This window comes from Rattus norvegicus, chromosome X (genome assembly GCF_021556685.1).
Source record: "Rattus norvegicus strain SHRSP/BbbUtx chromosome X, alternate assembly SHRSP_T2T, whole genome shotgun sequence".
In the NCBI taxonomy this organism is placed as follows: Eukaryota; Metazoa; Chordata; class Mammalia; order Rodentia; family Muridae; genus Rattus; species Rattus norvegicus.
This window is the reverse complement of record NC_141554.1, coordinates 66564748-66570850: the sequence shown is the minus strand read 5'-3', so window position 1 is coordinate 66570850 and position 6103 is coordinate 66564748. Positions and strand designations below refer to the sequence as shown.

At 42.3% G+C, this 6103-nt stretch overlaps 1 pseudogene; it reads right to left on the bottom strand.

Moving 5' to 3' along the window:
• Positions 1-3080: 3080 nt before the first annotated feature.
• Positions 3081-3829, bottom strand: Arfrp1-ps1 (ADP-ribosylation factor related protein 1, pseudogene 1; annotated as a pseudogene).
• Between the last annotated feature and the right edge of the window lie 2274 nt (positions 3830-6103).

Here is a 6103-nt window from a genome sequence, read left to right as displayed (position 1 = left end):
TCCACTAGCAGAACACCAACAGCAATCAGCAGCTGCAGTCCAGGCCACTTAGCAATCAGCACTCATGGGTCAGCAGTGGCAGTTCAATCCAGAGAAAACTATGAGGCTCCACCAATTGGCTGGAGTCTGCAGAAGCCTCTGGCATATCAAGAGACTGTTTTTGGCAAGTTACTCTCTACAAAGTCACGGCAAGTGAAGACCAGCAACAGAATGCAAGAACCAATACTACCCAGTGAAGACTAGAGAAGGCAAACCAAGTCCAGAACCTCCTCCCACTGTCTGTAGGATCGTATTTATATTATTTCTAAACACCACATGTCTGCTTCAGCAAAACATCCTTTCACCTGTATGCCCCAGCAAGACATCATATGACATAACTGAGTTTCCAAAGAAATCACAAGTTTCCACTTCATTCCTTCCTGCCCATTATTATGTGATTCTTCTACCGAGTCTGTAGTAAACTCACCTTCTCCTGTCTTAAAGAGTTAATCTTGTGTTGTTAAGATGTATTACTCATTGCTCTGAAGCCCATGGAGTGGGCCTGTTTGAAATCACCCCTGTCTTTCTAGTTTCCTGCAGTATAAGTCAATGGACACTTACTAGCAGATCTTCAGAGACAAAGTTGGGGATCCAAAGAGAAACAACAGGAATGAAGAAGTTGTGAACCACTGGCTCTAGGATAAAAAATAAAATGTGGTCCAGAATGTTCTTTGAGCTTTCCCACCTTGAAGATTCTACCTCCATCCCACTCACCCACTAAAAAAAAGAGAAAAAAGTTGTAACTGGGAAATTTCCCTTCTGGTGCCTCTTCTAGAAAATTTGTGACATGCAGGGTTTTAATATTGTTGGTGTGGGGAGGGTGGGAAAACTTTCACAAAAAGGCCAAGGGCCTTCTGAAAGGAAATGCACTACCAATACTAATTTTTCTCTCTGAGATTCATAGATTTTGTCTGCTGCAGTACTCTTGGGTGACAGAGAACAAATGCCAGTGGTAGGGACCAGCTCTAAGGATCCTGTAATGCCATGCCAATGGCAACGAGGGCTGCAACAGGAGGCCAGGGGTAGCTTTGGACCCAGAGCATTGTTCCTAGTCTGTGCGGGGTACCAAATAACTTGTCCCATTATAGCTCACCTGGGGATGAGCTTAGCCTGGTGAAGTAGCCAAGTGGTTAGGCCCAAAAAAAGTCTGCTAGATTTTTTTCTTTTATCACATGTGGTGATTTGAATAGGTATGGCCCTCACAAACTCATGTGTTTAAATGCTTGGCCCATGGGAGTGGCACTATTAGGAGGTGTGTCCTTCTTGGATTGGGTGTGGCCTTGTTGGAGGAAGTGTGTCATTGTGGGAGCTCAAACTATGTCCAGTTAGTCTTCTGCTGCACAGATCAAGATGTAGAACTCTCAGCTCCTTCTCTAGCACCGTCTGCCTGGAGGCTGCCATGTTCCTGCCTTGATGATAATAGACTGATGCTCTGAAACTGTAAGCCAGTCCCTATTAAACGTTGTCCTTATAAGAGTTGCCTTGGTCATGGTGTCTGTTCAGAGCAATGGAAACCCTAACTAAGACAACCTGGCATCTTAATATTTATCTGTACTTTGGTACCATGAGTGGGGCTGGGTGGTTTTTTCAGCTGTTTTACTGTTCCTATGGCCTAATGGTTTGACACACAACTGGATCTTAGCATCTTCTAAAACCCCTCCAAGAAGAGTTATGATTCCCTCAATGAGAAGCAAGAATTTTTAGTTTCAGAATGGTATAACGCTCAGAGATTCTTAGTATATAAAACAATACTGAGAGAGAACATGGACATGTAGTAATCTAGGCAATACTTGAGAGCCTCATTTAAATTGAACACTAAAGTCCAACACCCCAGTTGTGCAGTAATATGAGGCGAGGGGAAGAGTCAATATTGAGCATATTTGTTATATTCTCAAATGCCTTTGTCTGTAGGTTTGATGTATACCTTTGTGTTTCCTTTCCTGCTCTTGTCTGTCTTTCCCACTATATTCTAAACTAGCCTGGAACTTACTATGTAACCTAGGCTGGCTTTGAACTTATGGCAATTATTCTATGTGTGCTTCCCAAGTGCTGGGATCACAGGTATGAGCCACAAGGTCTGGGTTATTATTATTATTATTATTTATTGTTATTATTATTATTATTTGAAGTACAAGATTTTTTGTTCCTTTTATTGTGGTAAATTTTACCATCTTACGGGTCTACAAAGATGACTCAGCAGTTAGCAGTTAGTACTCTTGCAGATGACTTGGGTTTGGTTCTGAACACCCACATTGGGTACTCAGTACCATGTATAACAACTCTAAGCCCCAGGGAATCTGATGCCCTCTTTTGGCTCCATGGGTACGTGCATACATGTGGTACACATAGATTCATGTAGGAGCATACACACACACATATATATTAAATAAATGATCCTTTTAAAAGTGCCACCTTAGTGATTTGTAAGTGTTCAAGACTGTTAAAATATTTACATTCTCGAGAAACAAAGCTTTCGAACATTTTAAGCTTGCAAAGTTGAAACTCTATGAATTAAACAACCTCAGTCCCATTCTCAGCTTCTGAAATGACTATTTTACTCTGTCTCTATAAATTTGACTAGTTTAAATACTCCATATAAGAGGAACCATATGGTATTTTTCTTTTCGTCGCTGGCTTATTTCACTTGGCACAATGTCCTTAAGGTTAAGCCACACTGTGTTTCGTAATAGGATTTCTCTACTCTTTAAAGCTGAACCCTATTCCATTGTATGTTTATACCACATGTCATTTATCCATAGGCTCATTGATTATTATTTGGGTTGCCTTACCTTCATAACTATTGTAAATAACACTGCCTTGTGGAAACATTTTTTTGAGGTCCTACTTTCAGTTCTTGTACATATATCCAGAAGTAAGATTGTTGGATAATATGAGAGCTGTAATTTTTATTTTTAGAGAAACCTAATGCTATTTTCCATAGTGTTGGCAGTCAATAGCATACAAAGAACCCAAATTTTCCACATACTCAACATGGCTTTTCTGCTTTTTGTGTTGTTCCCTTGTTGCTAGAGGCCATCCCAATGGGTGAGGAAGGGAGTATGTTCCTCTGCTTTTGGTTTTCTTTTTCTTCAGACACAGAGAAAAGTTTGTCTTAGAGAAAACATAAAGCAAATAAAAGAATGAACAGACAAAGCCAGCTCAAGCTCCAGCGTCAGGAGGCCAGAAGCCAGCAAAGAATACTCTCCCAACACCAGGGGATGAACAGTCCAAGACTGTGAAGTTGGAGGTGCTTATGATGTCCCTCTGCCGTGGTGGCCGGTGAACATTCCGTATGACACACTTCGCCATCCATTCGATGCCCTCTCGAACTCCTTTGCCTGTGAGAGCAGAGCAGGCCTGGGTCAGACAATCTTGCCGGCCAATCTTGCAGGTCCTGTCACTGAATGCAGTCTCGATGTCAGGAATGGAGAGGCAAGTCTCCACGTCCTGCTTGTTGGCCAACACCAGGATGGGAACACCATGCACTGCTTCACTCGAAACCACCTTCTCAAATGCCTCTTTTGATTCTGATAGCCTCTCCTCATCTGTGGAATCAATGACATAGATGACACCATGGCACTCTGCATAGTATTTGTTCCACAACGACTGCAGCTCTTCCGGCCCACCTAAGTCCCAAAACATGAGACGAGCCTTTCCCACGTCCACAGCGCCAATGTTTAGACCCATGGTAGTGGTGATTTTGGATAGACTCATTCCCTTGTAGTTCTTGTTAAATCGTGTTTTTTACTGTTCCAGGAAGGTTGTCTTCCCAGCATTGTCCAGGCCCAGGATCAGGGCCCAGGATCAGTTCCTTCTGGAATATGTATTTGTACAGCCCCGAAAGCAGCGTGTACTTCCTGTCTGCTCAAATCTTGGAGGAGGAGCCGCCGCCACCGCATTACTAACCCCACCGACCTCACGTTGACCCCTCATGGTGCCTGACGGAACAAGGACCGGCGGACAGAGTCTGCTTTTGGTTTTCATTTCTCTGATGATGGACATCTTTCCACATGCCTGCTGGGCCTTTACTTACCATCTTCAGAAAAAAAATGTTTAAGTTCTTTGCCCACATTTTAGTAGGCTTATTCGCTATTTTGTTGTAAAAGTTCTTAATCACGTTTACCAGATTAACCCCTTCTCGGATATAGGATTTGCATACGCTCCCATTCTTTATGTTGTCTTTTCATTATGTTGACCATTTCTTTGATAGACAGGAAATTATAAATATGATAGCTCATTTGTTTATTTTATTTTACTGCCTGTAATCTTTGTATCAGAGCTACATAGCATTAGCTTAATCATTAACAATTTCAGTGTCATGAAGCCTGTCCACAATGTTCTACGAGTTTTATAGGCTGGGGCCTTTTTGAGTTCTTTTTACTTTAGTTTCATATATTTTATTCTTAACAGGATCTGAGGAATTTTTGGTATTAATTTAGTCCCCAGTTCACCATCAATGCTTCCACTGCAGCAGCTAGAACTAAGGGGGAGCCCACTGAATGAGCCAGGAGCAAGAAGGAGGGCCCGGGAAACTGGAGCGCTCTCAGGCCTCATGGAGGCTCTAGAAGATGTCCTCATGGGTAGTTGTGAGGGTGAAGGGAAGGAATGCAGAACACGCTGAGCACAGAGCTGGCAGACTTGAAGTCCCCAGTGCCAGATGGCTCTTGTTTCATACAAGGTGCTGAGGGCTCCAAGCTGAGAATAAGGAACAGCCTCTTGGCAGGTCCTAAACGTTGAGCTCATTTTTTCTTTTTTTCTTTTCTTTTCTTTTTTTTTTTTTGGTTCTTTTTTTCGGAGCTGGGGACCGAACCCAGGGCCTTGTGCTTGCTAGGCAAGCGCTCTACCACTGAGCTAAATCCCCAACCCCCGAGCTCATTTTTTTTTTTTTTGGTTCTTTTTTTCGGAGCTGGGGACCTTTTTCTTTTTCTTTTTCTTTTCTTTTTTTTTTTTTTTTTTTTTTTGGTTCTTTTTTTCGGAGCTGGGGACCGAACCCAGGACCTTGCGCTTCCTAGGTAAGCGCTCTACCACTGAGCTAAATCCCCAGCCCCCGAGCTCATTTTTTAATGACACAATTAAGCCTCCAACTTCCTTCCTTTGCATGTGGACGTCCATCTTCCCAGCACCATTTACTGGTGAGAATATCCTTTGCCAGTTGAATTTGTCATGGCATCCTTTTCAAAAGTCGTTTGACTATGCATGCATGAGTTTATTTCTGACTCTCTGTTTTATATGTCCATATATCTGTCTGTATGCTAGTACCATCGTCTGGATTTTAGCTGTGTAAGAAATCAGAAAGTAGGAATCATACAAATTTCTTCATTTTCAAATTTGTTTTGGCTACCTGGGGTTCCCAAAATTTCATATAAATTTTAGAATATTTTTCTGTTTTTGCAAAAAAAATGCCATTGGGATTTTGGTAAGAATTGAGATTGGAGAATGATTTAAGCAGCACCGACATGTTATCAGTAGTAAATGTTTTAATCCATGAACACAAGAATAAGTTGTCTTTCCATTTATTGATGTCATCTTGAATTTCTTACTTCAGTGGTTTGAATTTTCCATGTAAAAGTCTTTCATCTCTTTGACTAGGTTGACTCCTAAGGATTATTGATTTCTTATTTTCCTTTTCTTTTTTTTTTTTATTAACTTGAGTATTTCTTATATACATTTCAAGTGTTATTCCCTTTCCCGGTTTCCGGGCAAACATCCCCCTCCCCCCTCCCCTTCCTTATGGGTGTTCCCCTCCCAACCCTCCCCCCATTGCCGCCCTCCCCCCATAGTCTAGTTCACTGGGGGTTCAGTCTTAGCAGGACCCAGGGCTTCCCCTTCCACTGGTGCTCTTACTAGGATATTCATTGCTACCTATGGGGTCAGAGTCCAGGGTCAGTCCATGTATAGTCTTTAGGTAGTGGCTTAGTCCCTGGAAGCTCTGGTTGCTTGATATTGTTGTACTTTTGGGGTCTCGAGCCCCTTCAAGCTCTTCCAGTTCTTTCTCTGATTCCTTCAACGGGGGACCTATTCTCAGTTCAGTGGTTTGCTGCTGGCATTCGCCTCTGTATTTGCT